Here is a 19,434-nt window from a genome sequence, read left to right on the forward strand (position 1 = left end):
TGAAGTAGGGGGAAAAAAAGGTTTGTGCTTATCCCGCCTGCTGTTCTCTGGAGGAAAATGGTTAGTGAGGAAAATCTAGTTAATTTGACTCGTTTTTCTCATAGAGCTCTGAGTAAAAATTTGCATCAGAGAGGTTTTACTGTGGGCAGAGATTAAAAAGTTAAAACTCTCTCAAGAGATGCAAATATCTACAGAGTTCTATATGTACATACATACATATATACATATATTCATATATTTTTATATATATAATAGTTCTCCCAGGAAAACACTGAGCTTGGGGAAACCTTTGCAGACCTGGTTGAGTGTGGAACTGGCTGTGGGGTAGTGTTACTAAGCTGTGTTTCTTTTGCAGAACAGGTGGTTGAGAAAGTGAAGCAAGATCATTTGTTCCTACCTGACTGAAAATTCACTGCAGAGGAATGAACAGGATTCTGTTCTGTTACCTTGAAAGTTTAAGTGTTTGGGGATGAAGGCAGCATTCACAGGTGCATCCACATTTCATCCTTCTAGCAGCAGCAAATTTGGTTTTGTTGCAAATAATCCTGTTCCGTTTTGGATATTCAGGGTTAGAGGTGTTAAATGCTCTACCTAAAGAAGCAGCAAGCATTAGCTGGAGGAGAATAAATCCCTGTTAGAGACCTCTGTAAGTTTTCGAAGCTGTAGGGACTGGGGAACAAAGTAAACTTTAGAAGTTCATAGGATTTGTGACCCTTAGTCCCTCTGGCATAATGGAACAGGGGCACCTCGTGTGGCTGTAGGAAATCATGGCTGTGGTGGTGCCTGGCTGTAGTTCCCACGGAAGCAGTGGGAGACAAAAGCAGAGGAAACCTTGAAAGAAGGAACATGAGCATTAAAGAGCTGTCAGAGAGAATCCCCTGTTGCCTTGGAAGAGCAAACATTTCAGCGTCAACTGACACGAGATACACCAGGAAGGAGCTGTCAGCCAGCGAAGAGTTAATTGCTCCAGCAAAAAGTAGTTTAGATAAAATCCTACCTCTCCTCTCTCCCCCGCTTCCTCGGTGTTGTGTAGAGGAAAGGAGCCTGCACATCACAAAACTGACAGTGATTCCTCAGTGCCTGAGCTAATAAACGGGATGAAATTCAAACTGCCTTCTCACACGGACACAGAGAGAGACTTGCAGAAGAGGGAGCAAGACGGAGGGAAAATGCAGAGAATTTTTACTTCCTAACATAGGCAATTGAGAAAAACACTCTTATCTCTACAAGACGATGGATTTAGGAAGCCCATCGCAGAAACACAGTAGGTGGATTTATTCTTTTTACTGCATCCACTAGAATTTTTGCTAGAAGATAAATTGTACTTGTGCTTATGGGCTCAGTTGTTGTTCAGTGGTACTTTCATAACATCACATTACTCTTCCTTTTCCCCACTTGCTCAGAGATATTCAACCATTTGACCCTGTTTTTTAGAGGACAATATTTTTTGGATCTTACCAGCTCAGTGTCATTTCAAAAGATCTTTTATCTTTAAGAAGGCATGTTTTATTAATTACGGCCATAGTATCTAGATAAATGCAAAGACTGCTAAGTAAATGAAAATCCATTCCACTTACAGCAAATGAAACGTGTATTGCTTCGGAGAAACCATAATGCTAAGGACAGAGCAATTCCCAATTCTCTGAATGAATTGTTTACTCCAGAGCAGTTCCAGCAGCTGTAGACGTTGCATTTGAGTCTAGTTTTGCTAAGTTTACTGATGGAGGAAGCGAAGGTTGGCGTTTAAACAACAGAAACTCCACCACAATGCACTGTGCTAAACCCTGCCCATCATTTCTTAATGTCATTACTCACCACTGTGTGTATAGAATGATTTCTGCTGCCACACAATGCTGATGTTCCTGCCTTCTCTCAGTGATTATACAGGAGTTCTGCTAGTGAGGATTATGCTGATCAGGTTTGATTGTGCAGTCATCTTATCTTTACCTGTGGTACATCGTTCATTAAAGCCATTCCCACGTGCAGTTCTCAGATAGTTGTGCAGTGTTGTGTGTTCCTGGGGCTCTGTACACGGATTTGTCAGGTGCATGTCTCATGACAAAGTGTGTTTGTGCAGAGGGGGCCGTTCCCGGGTCTGTGTCTGCTTCAGGATCACGCTACTGCATCTCTAATGATGGTTGTAACACTTGAGGTACCCTGGGTGATGAGCCATTTGGAGGAGATAATTAATCAAGTAAATGACTGACAAGTAAATTACAGCCAGCACTCGGAATGCATCTCACTGTTCGAAGCACCTGCAGGCATTCAGGTGCTGTGCAAGCCAGGTCCTCAGTTCTATTCTGCATTTTCCTTCTCTCTGTGGGCTTTATATAACCTTCCCCACTCATCTCACATGCATTTGCACAGTCCTACTGAGATGATTAATCCTCAGCTGGAAGAGCTTTTTTAATAGCACAAGTACCAGATATTAGATTCAAGCTTCTTACAGACAGTGTAGGGATAAAGTCTGGATTCTCTGCACAGCAAATCGTGGTTGTGACATCCTGTAAATGTGGCTGTGATATCAGAGAGACTTTGCCAATAACTGTCACCAGAGAGTCTCTGAGTCCTTCACTGTCTGGTTCAGAGCCTGATTTGCTTTCCTGCCCTGAGTTCAGGTGACTGGGCAGGCTGTGCTCTGAGCAGTTTGCTGTTTGCTTCTCAGCAAAGTTGTGAGCTGACTGCAAGTGCCATGCAAGATTTCCTGCCTTGGTCAGAATAAAGTTTAAAGCAATAATAAAAGTTAGAATCGTGAGGGGGTTGTGAAGATTCCGTGCTTCCTTTTTGTTGTGAGAGGTGCAGCATAAATAGGTAATTTAGGGACAAGAGACAATGCAGTGACGGACTGTGCCATTCATTTTTATTGCAGAGAAATAGCTTTTCTATCCATCTCCAGCACCTGAGCAGGGGATGCTTATCTCGGTGGATGAGATGCACTTACTTGTGAGAAGGGAGGAGGCTCGGTCAAGTCCCTGGAAGACACTACCTGGATTGGCACAGCTTTTTGTTCTAAGCCTCGTTTAGTTCATGCCGTGCGCTGAATCCTTGTGCCTTTGTAGCCGGTGGGGCACTCGCAGGTCTGTTTGCAGTTTCTGTGAGGATCCACCAGCCTGTGCTGCTCTGCGTTTCCCTCCTGCCCCGCGCTGCTCGGGGCTGATCCCGGCGGACCCGGAGAGCTCCGTGCGCGTCCCGCCGGCAGCGAGGGACAACCGCGGCCGTGGGACAGGCGACTGTCCCCTCCCGAGCGCCGCTTCCGAGGCCACACCGAGCGCTGTTTCCAGCTGGGGCTCCTCAGCACACGGCGACGTTTCCAGCTTGGGATCCAGAGGCGCTTGGTCCCGAGTTACAGTTCTGGAGCGTGTGATGCACAAGCTTATTATAAACTTAGAAACTTCTTCAGCAGCCCTTCTTCACCTTTTTCCTTATTTGCGGCCTTTGTATTTTCAAATGGCATCAGTTCCCCTGACTGAGAACTCAGTTAAGTGAGAATTAACAACGTTATTTCTGGTGAGAATTATCAATTTACTTGTGACCTTCACTCCCAGTTCAGACTGACACAAGATAGCAAAGACCTTTGATACCCATGTGCTTCTGGCAAGCTTTTCATTTGGTGTTTTGTTCTTTGCCCATGTTTCTGGGCCAGCTTTCATGCCATGCCCCTGCTGTTCAGCCATTCATGTTCATAAGAGGCTAGTTCTAACCCTCTTAAAAAATAAAACCCAGCTGAGGTCAAGCCTGGCAGCACAGCTTTGATGCTTGCAGCTGTAGCAGAGAATTCAAAGTTTAGTCCCCTACAGTTCTCTCCCCTCAGAGCAGACTCTTCATTTTTTCATACATTATTAACTGGTGATTTGAGTAACAGATGCTTATGGGGGGGCATCCATAATTTATTACAAGGATGAACAAACCGTGGCCTGTGGACAGTGAGGACAGGCTGAATTCCCTGTGCTGGTGGGGGCAGGGGTTTCCCTTAAAGAGAGACAGGAGTGTTTCATGCACTGAGGCCTTTGGGCACCTGGGAGTAAAACCAGCTCTGAGCAAAAATTCTGACCCTGAGAGTTTCCAAGGGCTGTGCCCGAGAGGGCAGAGCAAACATAAAGTGGGCACAGGGTATCTGTGCTAAGATATCTTCACTGAGAACAGTGAAGCTGCTACTTGCAGGTTAATTTTTTTTTTTTGCTGCTCAGACTGGCTAATCAGATAAACTGAGTTCTGTGCTTTCATTTAATCAGTGGCAAATAGCTAAAAGGGGTGACTGTAATTGTAATTTAGCAGTGACAGGCAGAGATATGTGCAGAGAATTGACTTGCAGCAATCTCCTGTGCTAAGGCAGGGGCTGCAGCACCTCTGTGCTGTTTGTAGGACAGCCCTGGGATGTGACAAGGCCTAAACTTGTGTCTCTTGAACCCTCTTATTTGGTCTGCTGGATTTTGGGTCAGGTTTATGGGATTTTTCTGTCTCCAGTCAGGAAGTGCTTGAAAAGCCCATCTTTTAGCTGCAAGACTCAGGTCCAGAAATTTTTTATACTAAACATCTTAACTAGAGGTGGCTTGAGCAACTTAAATGAAATAACTTACTTTGGCTGTATGGAGTTTCACCAAACAGGAAATGCTTTGTAGAAAAGAATTTTTTAGATTTGTTTCTCATGTCAGATTAAAAAGAAAAAAAAGTGTTTCACTGAAGGTTTAAATAAACCTATTTTTTCAGTTTTAGGAAAAAAAAATGCAGATTTTTTCATTGTTTTAAATCATCTCATCTCAATTTATATATATCTAATCTATACTACATACTACCAGGTACATATAATCTGTAATATATATATAGGTACCTATTTACTATCTCATGTGCTTTTTAAGGCAGAAACTATTTTGATGAGCCAAAACATGTTGATTCAAAACACATGAATTATTTTGGGAACTTTCCTTTGTAGAAATCCTGAAAGAAAAACTTCCCATTTCTTTTCACAATTCTATGCAGCAACACTGCCCACTTCCAACACCTGAAAGAAATCTAAGTAAATATAGTTGTCATGAGACAGGAACTGTGGCTTGTAATAGGAGTAGAATAAATATAATTGCTAAAAGAAGAAAAGGGACTTTTGGAACAAACCCTTCCTGTCCCATATGTTTTAATTTTGCCTGTGCCAGTCTGCATTTGTGTCATGGCTGAGCCTTTGGTTCCTTCACGAGGTGATCCAAAGGAAGACTTTGGCACCCTTAGTGGTTCTTGGAAAGAAACTTGAGTTTTATTCTTGAGTCTCTTCCATTTCTAACTTAAAGCCCATCTGTGAAAGCCCAATATTCTGGCTTAGGATTTTTGAGCACAGGTCTGTTATAATAGTCTGGTATTTTTGTGCAGAACAAATGGCAGTGGTGGCACTGAAGGAACTGAGGCACAGTCAGTTCTTTCACTGTTGGGTTTCATTAATAAACAGCAAAGATCAAAATGTGACTTTTCACGGTGTTCTCACGGCAGTGTTTGTGTCAAAACCAACACGTCTGTACAGTTCAGCTCAGGAACTGGAGCAATCCTGGCTCTGGCCACACTCGATACATGGCACAGCAGCTCCCTGCAGTGAGGAATGTTTTCATCCCAGAGAAGGACACAACACACTCCCTGAGCAGGGCCTTACCTGGTACCTGAGCACCGAAAAAGCCGCAGCTGAGGGGGGAAATCAGTGAGCAGGGCCTTACCTGGTACCTGAGCACCAAAAAAGCCACAGCTGAGAGGGGAAATCAGTGAGCAGGGGTTTGCAGCCCCCCCAGAGGCTGTGTGAGACCAGCAGGGGTGACCTGGAACAGGGAAGGAGCCTGGCACTCCAGGGAGAGCCTCGGGCAGGAGATGTCGTGGAGCTGCCTGGGGATGACAGGGCACATGAATGCGATGCCTTTTTGCCATAAAATGGACTATAGGTATTTTGTCACAGCCTCTGACTGACAGCTGGGAGAAGGGGGATGAAAGGGAAGGTAGGTGAACTCGCTTGCAGCTATGAAACAGAGCTCAGGATTTTAGCTGTGTAACGCGGTTTAAATTCCACATCTCTCTGCATCTTGCAGAGAAACCTAATTTTTTTTAAAATCTCCACAGGCTTCTCGGAGACAGAAGATGCTAATTTTAGAAATGTGGCAGCTCGTCTTCTTCCCCACCCCCTCCCATTTGCTGCCAGAATGCTTAACAATCCAGTAAACAAGCCGTAGGAAAAAGGGGAATAACCTCAAGACCTGAGGTTGGTGTTAGCCTCTTGTCAGTGGCATTTTTGGGGAAGGATTTGCCCCCTGCCCGTGGGTCTTGAGTTTGAAACCGATTTAAAAATAGAAGAGTAACAGTTGAACTGACGGTGAAAAGAAGTATTTAAAGGTGCAGTAATCGTGGCTGGCAGCCCCTCTGCTGACCTGATTAATTCTGCACCAGTACTCAGGGTAGTCTAAATGAAAGCATTGCATAAGGAGAGTGCTGGGAAGTAAAGGATCAAGCCTGAAAATTTCACGTAGAACTTGGATATCTCATTTTTGGTTTCTCTACACACCGAAAACCTGATACAGACATCTGATGCACCTGCTATGAGGAGTTTGTTCTAATTACAAAATACAAAGTGCACTACAAAAAGGTCTGATTTGAGATACCTTTTTACCGTGCAAAAAGGTGAGTTAGTTCATCTTAATGAGTACCCAGAGTCCTAATTATTGCAGATATTGAACAATAAATTTCACACTTTATACTGATCTTCTGGTATTGCTGCATCTTCATCCTCTGCTTCAATCTTGCATGGGCAAACAAAGTTTGGACAATGTTTGTCCAAACCCAAATGTATTAGAGTTGCGACCATCTAATTATCAGGCCTTAGAGTGCAAATAATTTTGTCCTCATTTTGGCAACAGGTGGAGTGATCTGAGTGTGTTAGGTAGAATTTTCCTGATGAAGCTTTTTTGTTGAAGAACTTCTGATGTAAAGTACCCCAAATTCCTTTGGCTTAAAAAGACCCAGCTCTTCTCCACTATTATTATGCAAGTCTTTTATTGTACCTGCTCTTGTGGGCACTTGAAGCTGTGTGTGCATAAATATATAGGAAAATGTTTAAAATTAGACATTAATTGCTGCTTCAGAGCATCTGTTAGACTAAAAGTTTTGTGTTAGACCTACACAAGACACACGTGTGTGTTCAGTCTAGAAAATCTGCTATTTTTAAAGTAGGAAATGTGAGGCAGTGAAGTGTTCATTACATTCGGAACACGTGGATAATAAATCTGCTTAAATTTAACATGCATCATAATTTCAAACACCCTCGAGTGTCTGGAAAGTTTAACAAAGCATGAATGCCTCATCTACTTTGTGCCTGCACAGAGCAATGCATTTATCTTTTCCAATTTATGTGGGACAATGGAGCAGAGTGCAGCACAGCTGTTTTCTATGGATGTAAGCATATGTGTCTTCTATTACTAATTAGTAATCGATTCCACCCCACTGTGCGTTTTTCATGGCTCAACTGTCTGAGAACTGTGTCTGTGCTCAGAAATCCATGTCACAGTTGTGACTGAATGAATTGCAAGTTTTGATTTTGAGAGAAAATTAGCTCAGGAGATTTTGTCATATGTGTCAGAGTGCTGTCTGCTGAAAAATGAGATGATTAATTTATTTCTTGGCTCCCTTCCTGCCTTGGGTATCTCATATCTTGTCCTCAGCACACACCGAAGATGTGAATTACCCTGAAGCAGGTTATTATCTGTTTGTAGGGACAAGGCATGTACTTCAGGCAGCCATGATTCTCTCCTGCTTGTGGTTGTTTTGTGCCTTTTGCACAGCTCTCCCACAGTGCTGACACTGGATTCTCAGAGGCAGCAGAGCTTTGCAGACAATGGGCTGCAGGGTGGAAATATGTCAAAAGCAGTAACAGGACCAGGAGCAGGGAGCTGTGAGCAGGCTCCCTCCACTACTAACAGCAGAAACATGGAATAGAGCAACTGTGCTGGGCTGCACTCAAGCAAGAATATTAAGGGGTTTCTATTTTTAAGGGGAGAAAAAAGATTGCGTGGAGAAACAGAAAGGGATCTGAGGTAATTTAACATTAATCTTTGTGAGCTGTGTTTCTGTTGCTTGGATGCATCTGAGATAACCAGACCCACTGGAGTAACTGAGGTTTAGCGCCTCGCTGGAGGAGTTGCCAAAACTAACTAGAAAAGAAAAAGTATCGTGGGGAAAGTATCGTGAGGGAGGAACTACAGTCACAGGGAAGGGAAATGATCTCCAGGATCATACTTCAGACACAGCTCCTTCCTAGGACAGCTGGCAGATCTGCCTGCCCTAAGGTGTCCAGTTCCCAAGGGCAGGTGGGTGTTTGCCTCACAGGATTCCTGCACAGAATGTGCAGAAAGGCTGCACGGAATTCCTACATTTGGGAAACAGCTCTGGCTGCAGGTGAGGCACCGCCAGAGCCGTGCTCTCACTCTGCGAGGCAGCGCTCACCGGTGCCTGTGGGCTGCTTGTAGTTTGTCAGGTATTTCATGGTACCGCAATGAGAGCAGTTGTGCAGCGAGATGTAACACCGAGTTCGACTTTTCAGTTGTAAAACTTGGAGGGACAAAGAGGAGCAGCGAGCCTAGGGATTTTTACCTTTCTCTTTTAGTGATCTTAGTGAAAAGAAGTAGCAGGAATTCCAGCAGCAAACACATCTGTGTGTCTGCAGCTGTCACTGCAGCACCTCCAGATTTTATCACCTGCACACAGTATAAACTACTTACTGAGGTGTTTTTGTTTAAACAGAGTGGTCCGGCCAATGATCTTTCCCTCATTTTCAGATCGTTACTGAGAAGTTTGAACACTTGTTTATAAAACAGTGCAGCAAATAGAAGGGCTCCAGAGAGGCTCTTGGTGTGTGTGGAGTTGGGGTTGTGGTGCTGTGGACTGTTCTTGTCACTGGAGTGGTTGAGAACTCAGGACTAGTTCAGTCTGGTTGGTAGCTAAACTGTACTTCTAAACGCTTTCTATGACCCCAAGATCTATTTGAAACTGCTTTTTGCCTTCTTTCATTGCTGCCTTTTCCCCCTTTTCTGCTAGACACGAGCATCTTCCCATCTTATGTAACACAGATTTTCTTGGAAGAATGTGTGTACCCTGAAAACCTCAAACAGCCAAGATGATTTATGGGTCTATAAGAAAATAGGCCACCAAAACACTTCAGTTCTTCCAATCTCCAAATCATAAAAAGATCTAAGACTGCAATAATAAGGATTGTAAATGTTGTTTATTCCGAAACTGTGTGGTGAAAAAATCAGGTTAAACCAGCTTAGTTCAAACGACTTTCTCAGTGTTCTCTTTCCTCTGGTGTTCAATAGAAGTTTGGGAGAAAGGGGATGAAAGGGAGAACCAAAGGAATGGTTGCTATCTCTGAGAGCCAAAGGAATGGTTGTTATCTCTGTGTTATAAACAGGCTGGTGAGCCCCAGGGAGGTGAGCTAGTCAGTGGCACAGGGTTTCAGGAGCCAGTACAATTCAGCTGTCAAGTTTTGATTCCTGTCCTGCTGTCACACACGTGACAGGATGTGAGCCTGTAGCACTGGACACGTGAAGGACATTACCTTTTTTCCTCTGCCTGAGGAGAAGCAGAAGGCAATGGACAGCACACAGAACCACAGTGTCTGATTTTATTGCAGAAAGAGTCACAAAACTTACTTATGCAAAGCAGCTCCTTGGTATTTACAGCACATTCAATGCCAGTTATTTTGCCCTCTATTTGAGTTGACAATGGAGAAGTTATTACTTGCAAGCTGTGAGAGTTTTGATAGCAGCCTTCAAGTCAATTTTTGTTTTAGTTGAACAGACTGTTGGTGGTTGTTTTTACTGTTTCTATCCCACAAAGATAATTTTATTTGGAGAAATCCATCTTGTATACAGTGTGCTGGGCCTCTTCACCTTTTCCCTGTAGAAAGTACATGGGAAGGTATAAAAGGGACCTAGGGAGAATTTCAAATTACAAAGACATAACTACTGCTGCACTAGATTGCACAATCCCGTGGCATCATCTGATGCAGGGCTGGAAATTGATCATCCTCTTGGATGTTGAATTTATTGTTGACTCAGGATGAAATGTATGGAAGGATATTAGAGTTTTCTAATCTGATAGTGTTCGTCTTGGTTACTGTCTGTAAACATTTCGCAATAAAACCTTAATTTGAAACTTCCCAACTCTTCATATGTTGAAAGAATGGTGATTTTGTTCTGTGTCTTGCCACCTGCTGTTCTCTTCTGTGGTAAAGTACATTGGTAACTATGGGAACAAAAACTTAAGAACAGACACCCACATGTGCTGAAGTTGATTTATAGAAGGTCTTGAAGTGATGCCACGGATTGTGAGAGATGGAACTCTCTGGATGGAGTCTGATGGCTTTCAACGAGGCCTCAGTGTTCGACTTTCAGAAGTTGTTTAGAACATCTCTGGCGTTGTGGATGTTCCATTCTCCACTTAACCATGGTGTAACATGGTGGTGCTGCATTTCCCAGCTGGCTCATTCTGTCCCTCTGCTGTGCTGGGCAACAAGATCTCTGTTATTTCTGTCAGGGAATAGGTCTTAGAATGGGATAAAATGTGGCAGCTGGAGCCTTGGGATGAAGGATGTATGTGTAGGTGCATGTGTAGCCAATTTATAATGTAGCCTTGCAGTGCGTGCCACTGTGATCTGACAAAATCGTGCTCTCAGTTGAAGCTTGGGTGCTTTGTGTTGTTTCTCTGGAAGTGCCCTGTTCCTTTCCCCAGCAGCCAGGATGGTGCTGTGGCTGTGGCAGAGGTCTGGGATAGCTCAGGATCCTGTATGGGCAGTGCAGCCACACAGCAAGAGCAGATCTTCGTCAGGTCATGGCTCAGCTCTTCTCACCAGGGTCAGCTGCTCAGTACCATCACTCTGGGCTTCTTCTGCTTGTCTTGGAAAGTGAGAATTGAGAGGTTTACTGGCCCCTTTTAGTCCCTTCTTAGGACTTAAATCTTTATGATGTGACAGCACCACACCACAAAGCACTCTTCTCTGGTTGGTAGAGCTGGAGAGCTGGGAATGGAGGATGAAGGAATTAGGGCATGCTATGCTTTGTGGAATGTGGAACTGACATCGCCGTAGGTTTGCTCCATGCCAGCGCTGTGCTCTCTGAACTGGAGTGCTGGGGACCTTTCCCGTCACATATGAACTTCTGGTGTGCATCAGAGTCCTCAAAAGCCAGATAAAAGTTCACCATTGATTTCAAGAGTCAGCAGATTGTCTTTGCTCAGAGAAGTTTCCTGGTTTAGACTAGACATTACTTGGCAAAGAGAATCTTTTCATGTAAAATGCTTTGGTCTCGATGATAGCACAGTCTGTGTTCTCTTTATTTCAAAAAAATTTGCATGTGTTGTGAAGGCATTCAAATGTCTCTCTGACGTTTGTTCTGTGACCCTGTTCTAACTGCACAGCAAAAAAACTCCCAGAGAAACAAAACATTTCATTTTGTGGAATTGATATCTTACAGTAATTAGGTACTGAGTCTCAATCTCTAATGGTCTCAGATGGGAGTATATTTTTGTTTCTAAAGAAAGCATAACCTGCTGAAGCAACAAGCTTTGCTCAATTTGAGAGGGTAATTAGTGAATTAGATGATCATCCTTAGCTGTTATCTTTAAATTTTCTCTGTCTCTTGATCAGGTTGTGAGGAATAGGTGGTGTTGAATGGGAGGTTTGTCTCTAGCAGTGAATTGAGCCTACCCTGCAGTGTGAAGATTTCCTGCCCTGGGATTCCCCAGAGAAGTTGTCTGACAGGCATTTTCTGGGCTTCAACATGTGCCCATCTTCTCCCCTCTGATACGAAGCAGAGATTGGTTGATAACCTGCACTTGCCGACAGGAAATAAGAACAGAAATGAGAGTTACTTTTAGGACAAACCTGGCACGTTCCCGGCAGTGTTCACCCTGATAAACCTGTGTTAAAGCACAGTGGCTGCAAGAGGAGTTACCCAAATGTAATGTGGTGTAAATACATGAGGCCCCAGAGACTCCTGCAGTGAGTGCTCCTGCATGGGTTGCTCAGGAGATGAGACCTCAGGGGACACAGCTAGTGCTGAAAGCCACTAAGCAAATAGGATAATGTTTTATTGAAAGTAAACTTGAGCCAAATCCTGGAGTCATTCCTTAGACGGCGAGGACCATGGGATTCATGCCTAAGTGAAAACTGTAGAGGATTGTGTCACATCTTGCAAAGAACGTGATCTTTGTGTAATGGTGACTGATACCTAAAATGCAGAGATGGTGTAGGGTGGAAACAGCAGGACAATCCAGCTGCAGCAGCTGGGAGCTATGAACAAGAGTCAGCATTCCCAGTGTGGAGAGCCCGAGTGGGGTGGGAGAAAGGTGACTCTGGGAGCATTACACAGCACCTCCTGTGCTGAAATAGGTCAGGATGAGGAGATACAAGGCAAGAGGGCAGCGTCAAACAGCACAAAGAGATTGGCTTCAGTTCCTGCAGTCAGGTGGGGAGAGGCTCCAGAGCAGCACTGCCTGATGGAGCTGTGTGGGGTCACTGCCTGCACGGCTCCATGGCAGATCTGCCCTGGGTGTTGGGCAGGACACTGTGATCCTGCTTACCCTACCCCCCAGTTTCCTTTCCTAGAAGGGAGACAGACTTTTCCCCAATCCTTTATCATCCCTGTTTAATTAGATTTCAAGTCCTCAAAGGAACAAATTGTTTTATCCTGTGTATTTCAGTGGCATGTAGGAGGGGCAGGAACTATTCCTGGTTGGAATTTTTAGGCAGCACCCTCATACAAAGATGCTGAAATTCTTCCCCAGGATTTAGACAGAACTCAAAGGTCTGCGCCTGTCTTCTTCTGCGTTGTGCTTTGGGACACAGAGTACAATAATGTGCATTGTTTCCTTGCCATATCCCATTAATTCTGCATTAATATTTCCTTGCAAGTTAAAAAAGGTGGGAAATACATCATCTTTGCCAAGAAAAGAATGAAAAAGAAATCCAAAGAGAACAGCTTGCCTATTTTTATCAGTAGCTGTAGACTTGCTTTCTAAACTTAAGCAAGTCTGGGAGGATCCCAAAACAATGTGTAGGATGCTGAATGGACACAAGGGAGGAATTAACATAAAAAAGAGGTTGGTTTTTTTTCCCCCTTCTTAAATGAAGTAGCACCTCGCTGACGTTTGCTGCCTACTGCAATACATCCCGGAGGAATTAAAAGTTAATTATCCTCTGCGCTGCTTTGCTGACATCCACAAGTTTTCCCTTCAGTTCTTCTCTGAAGGGGTAAAGCAAAAGCCATCCCCACGTCCTGCCTGAGAGCAGGGAGGCAAAGAGTTAACGAACAGTTATCCCAGGTGGCTGAACACTTGAGTTGCAGGGAAAGGCTGGGAACATTCATTGAGCTCCTGCGCTGGTTTCTACCTGCCAGCAGCTCCTGATGCACTCCTGCACAGGGAATAGAGGATGAGCCTGCTCAGAGCACAGGCAGCAGGCAGCCCTAGGAGCCCTCGGATGCTGCAGTGAAAACCAACGGGCAATGTCCTTTTCCTCATTTCTTTAAAAGAGTCTTTTGAAAGATCAGGGATGTGCAGATGGTCTTTGCTGCTTCCCCTGGTGTTTTCACTTGAATCTCTCACTGGAATATGGATGATGCAAGCACAATTAAATGCCTCAGCCCAGAAAAAGGTAAGGGGAAAACGTTTATTTTAACCACCTTTCTGAGGGAAATTAGTTTTACTGTAGAGGGAAGTGTAGTTTACAAAGCTTCCTTGGACACTTCTTTTCTGTCATTCAAACTTAAATGCTTTACACAAATATAGCAGGTTCTTAAGGGAGCTTTTGCTGTACCTTTGCCTCCTACTATCACTAAAGCTTAAATAATAAATGTCTCTCTAATGGCTGCTTCTTCCTGCATAAAGTGTGCAACGAAGGAGTGCACCAGGTATGTTCATGTTCCTTTTCTGCTCGCTTAACTAGCTGCTGTCACCATAAGAAAGGCTTTCTATTTTTATCCAGAGACCTTCTGCTACCCACATGAGAAGAGAGAAAAGAGACTACAGTTCTGTTGTGAGTCAGCTGTATTGTTTTAATTTTTTAAAACAGGTGATTTGCTACTCATTAGATGTAGTTTCTTCACACCCATCCAACAGGGAGAGTGCACAGAATCAGTTGGGGTTGAAGTTGTCCCTGGTGAGATTAAACCAGGGGTGAAGTCAGGGAAGTGCCTCGAGCTGGGAAAACTGTGCTGCAGTGTCCTGCATGCTGAACTTGGAGCTCATCCCTCCTGTGCTGATGGCTGCTGAAGCAATCTATGAACTCAAGACCAATTCTCAAATGCCCAGTTTTTATCCTTAAAAGCTTTAGTTCCTTGTTGATTTACTCAGGAAAAGCCCAGAGAGAGAAACCCTTCCCTGTGATGTATTTTAATTGACTCCAGTGCCTGGTTGCTTGTCCGTATGCATTCTGTATTTTATGCCTGTTAGGCTTGTGGTTTTACAGGAGTTATGCAACAAGTAAAGAAAGATGTCTTGAGTTCTGTGTCCTCAGAAAAGCTGCTCTGAACGCTGGTCCCACACCTTGGTGTCTTTGGGGAGGCAGAGAAGCATCCCTCACTCCCTGTGTTTTCAGCTAATCAATGCTTAGTGCCACGTTCCTCAATCCCTTTTGAAGGAAGCATGCCTTAAAGTTCTCTCTCATTTTCTAAAAATCATTTCTAGATGAAAACTTTACCAAAGTGGAAAAATGCTTGGCTCTAACTTGGTGTTTGGGTGTCAGAACCAAACCTCTGGTTTGGCTTTGCCACGTCTTTGTTATTAAAATACCAAAAATAAGCTCCAGCAATGCCATTCACTGAGAAAAGGACAACAGGTAACTCAGAGAGGTGTGGCTGTCCCTGTGCAGTCATTCATCACTGCAGCAAATACTGTTCCAGTGACTGAAGGGTGATGGGGAGGTGAAAATAACAGCAAATTGACTTTAAAAGGTCCCATTCTAGGGCAGAACTGTAATTAAAAAAGAAGAGGGTGACCATAAAACATCACATAGGAAAAGCTTTTATTGTACATAGAAATGGCTATTGTTTTTTCCATAGTTTCATGACCATATTTGAAATTGTTTTATTTATTGATGAAATTAATATCAAATCTAAGAATACTTCTAGGTTGCGACAGATTTAAGGAATCTCAGAAGTATGCAAACAATTCAGGTAAATAATGAGAGAGTCTCCATGTGCATCACAACAACAGAAAAATGTAAACCAGTATTTCCTTGGAGATTTATTAAGAATGAAGCAGAGATGATGAGATGAATTTGGGCATTGTCAATATTTATTTAAAAAGCAAAAAAAGCAGATTTTAAAACTTGGCATAAGAATTTATTTGCCTGTACCATATTGCTGGCATAGAGGCTGGAGATTTGGGAGCATGGAAGCTTTAATTGAACAATGTGCTAAATAGCAAGAAACTATTTCCCATATGCAAGAACTCTTTTTGTTCCAAGGAAAGAAGGTGTTTTTCTTAAATCTTCATAACCTTTAAATCCTCAAGTTTTGGATTGAGTTGGCTGAAGTGGTACATTTATCATGGAATTGTGGAATGGTTTGGGTTGGAGGGGATTGGAGGGGACCTAAAATATTGTCCTGTTTCATCCCCCTGCCATGGCAGGGACATTTTCCACTATTCCAGGTTGTTCCAAGCCCCATCCAACCTGGTCTTGGACACTTCCAGGGATGGGGCAGCCACAGCTTCTCTGGGCACCTGTGCCAGGGCTTCTTCACCCTCACCGGGAACAATTCCTCCCCAGTATCCCATCTCACCCTGCCCTCTGGCAGTGGAGAGCCTTAACATACTTTTCATGATTGCATTTTCTAACAGAAGTGTTTCAGGACTGAAAATCAGTTCGGTTTTGAAAATATCATGATGGGACAGCCTGAGTATTCCTGATCCAGTTATTGTTCTCTGAGACCTGGTGCACCAGTGTGCATTTGTACTTTAAACAGACAAGGTCCTCAGCAGAGGTGTGATGGAGCAGAAATTGTGTCACCCAAAATTCTTTTGGCTTCTTCCTACTGGGCTCAGCTTCCAACTTGTGAAAACAGGAATGAGAGAGAGGGGCTCTCACCCGAGGATCTCCCTGGAGATCATCCAGGTAGCAGTTAGCAGGTAGGAAACTGCTGAGGCTGAGATTGGATCAGTGTTTGTGAGTAAACCAGCTCGGTGTTCCTGCCAGATGGTGTCGTTCTAAGGCAGCGAGTGGAAACACCTGGAAAACAAATGGGGCAACTGAAAAGAGCAGAGGTCCCATGGGCAGGGCTCCAGGGGCTGAAGCCACGGGCAGGGGGGTGCATGAAGGTTCTTTTTAAAGGGTTCCACCTTCTTGCTGTCATCTGTAGCATTATAAGGAAATGAGATTCTCCTCCCACTTAGGTATAAAACCAGTCACGATGCAGCTGAAGTTCCCAAGTGTGTGGAAGCCTCCAGAAGCCTTCAAATGATGGTCTATTCAAACATTTCTAGTGAGAGGCACCAACATCTCAAGGCTTTGATGTTCCAGTGACTTGCCACTCTCCTTTTTTTAAGGGGTTCTGGCTATTAGAGGCTGAGGAGTCACTGATGATGATCCAAAATATTCCTTGCTGTCAATAATTCTGAAACATTAGCTATCACCAAAGAAACAACTGATACTGTCAGTGCTATTGGCAGAGCAATGAGCCATGTCCTGAGAGAAGCGTCTTGTCTGGGAAGATGTGGAAAATGTGGGAAATTAAAAAATGTGGCAGTTAGCAAACATCTTCCAGTGGAGCAGCTCAGGAGAGGTGGCTGCAGAATTTCAGCCTCCAAACTGCCAGAGACTCCCAGGAGCAGCATATGCACCATGTCTCTCACTGGGGAAGATGAGAAGAGAACTCAGGTGTTCTCTGGTTCTCCAGCATCATCAGTCCTGATTTTGCCTCTTACTGAAGATATTGTTTCTCCTAGTCTAACCCTCAATTAGAGATGGTTTCCAGATGCCTCATCTTCAACTTGATTAAAAAAAAAAATAGGGAAACATTGCGAAGAAAATGTCATGTTAATGCTAAGTGGACAACTTCAAATTAACTGGTACCATACGTGCAGATTGCTGTGATTCATATCCCTTCTGTCCCTGACAATCATTTGTGTGGGGAATGTGAATTGAGTCCAGCTAAATGGGAAAGCTCTCCCACTTCAGGGAATTACAGAGGGATAATCAATATTGGCCTCTGCAGGTCTAAAGACATTATGTGGCAGAGAGCAACTAAATTTTCTGGCATGATGAGATCTGACATGGAGTGAGTGTGGACCTGCCGGTACTGAACAAAGTCCAGAACCACTGTTAAATGTGGATCTCTGTAAAATATTTTCCTGAAAGCCCATTTTTCCAGTTCAGCCAGCGAGCTGACACTTTCATCAGCCTTCAAATGCCTGCTTATCTTCTGGCTCTAAGCCCTGGGGAGAAATGAATCTGTCAGGATGCTTTGTTTCAAACTGAGGTGGATATTGGAGGCCATAGCAAAAGATAGAAACACATTTCCTGTAAGAGTCCAGGAGCAATTACTTTACTTCCTGTACGTTTACCTGAGCCCTGCTGAATCCAGGACCAAATGGAATTGGCAATCAGCTGTGAGACTGCAGCCCCTGACCTTGCTGTGGGCTCCAGCTCAGCACCCTGTGCTCTCTGTGCTGCTTTCTGCTGCTGATCCTCCCCTCAGGGATTACAGAACCCTCTTGGTTCCTGCTCGAAGAAAACCACAATTATGGTCATCTTACAAACTTCCAGAAAGAACTTGCCATTGGTTTCTGAGATATACAGATGCTGGGTTCTGTTGAGTGATAAGTTTTTGAAAGGAAACTTTAAAGAAGAGCCTCATAAGGCTGTCTCCTGGACGTCAAAGAAGCTGAGAAAAGCACTGAATGAAGACAGAGACTGAGTTATTCCTAGAGGCACTGCAGCTTCTTTTTTCCCCGTCTTTCATGAAACTGGTCTATATTTGAAGAAATAGGGAGTCTGTCACATATTTCAAAATGTACATGGCACAAAAGGAAGGTCTGGAAGGGTTCTGAATTTATACAGATAGAATACATTAAAATTCATCCCAGATACAGAAGTAAAATTTGTAAGTTAAAATCACTTTGTGGTGATGCATTTCAATATAAGGCAACTTTTCTGAATGTCTTTCAACCTGTCTTGCATTCCTGTGCCCATTTTGCTTTGGAATCTTGAATTCTTAGAGGGGTTTTCCTAGAAGGAGTGATCATATTGATGGATTGCTTTCCTCCCAACCTGCCTTAATCCCCCTCTCTGTGTTTATGGCCCATGGCCCTGAACAGATGGTCAAGCACTGAAAGACCTTTAAATGTAAAGGGTTTATGATCTTACTTCAATTAAGTGTGTAGGGACATTTTCTTATACAAGTTGGTGGTTGGAGACAAGGTGACCTTAGAGCACCATTTACAGTCTTAAAATCTTCATTTTATGCTGATATTTTTCTACAACTGACAAAATTTGTTTATAACAGCTTTGCAAGGAAAAGGCTTCAACAGCTCAGATCACAAAGCTTGTTCTCACTTAATTAAAATAATTGCACCATTTTTTTCCAGATGAGCCCGAGAACTAAACATCATGGCAGGAGGCAGAGTAATTGTCATTAAATTAGTGCCGTTGTTGCTAATGGGTCCACCTTCCACAAACACTCCTTCAAGTGAATGAAGTAATTTAGGGGATTTCACAACTGGTTCATTTTAATAATGGGACTTTCTAAACAGTTTTGGGGAGCCTTGGGAGCGTTCATGGTTGTGGTTGCCTGAAGAAGCTGTGCCAGGGCAAGGAGCACCAGGAAAATGTGATGTTACAGCCACTGCCAGTGGAATCAGTGCCTCAGTGGATGGATTTTGGAGACAGGTGTATTTCAGGCAATAACTTGCTGACTGTGCTCTGAGGCAGTGCACCAATGCTGCACTTGGAGGCCTGGTGGGTGAGGCACAGAGGCCATGGAATAACCTGAATTCCACTCGATCCGGGCAAGATGTGCAGTGTTAATCTCGAGGGGGGATTACTGTGCTTAGAGGTGCTGTCCAGATGGTCAGGCAGGCTCTGCCTGTGCCCATGGCAGAGGTCGGCAGGGTGGAGCTGGGCTAGAATTAGGGAAAAGGCAGCTTATGCACAGTTGGGATAAGACTGTGGTCCAGCAGGTGTTCTGGCCTCTCTGAGCCAAAACCATCTGAAAGTGATTGATTTAGGCAATTCTTACTACAACTAATACAGAAGTTTTTAGTTGAAAGACAAAAAATAGGAAATGTAACAGTGGATGTCTTTTCTCCATCAGCATCTGTTCCCCAAATCCCTCTTCTTGGGAAGAGCCCACACTAAAAACGTGGGCAGCTGTTGCATACAGACACAGCTGTGAAAAAGCAGAGAGTGCATTGGAAACATGAAGG

Source organism: Sylvia atricapilla, chromosome 22 (assembly GCF_009819655.1).
Source record: "Sylvia atricapilla isolate bSylAtr1 chromosome 22, bSylAtr1.pri, whole genome shotgun sequence".
NCBI lineage: Eukaryota > Metazoa > Chordata > Aves > Passeriformes > Sylviidae > Sylvia > Sylvia atricapilla.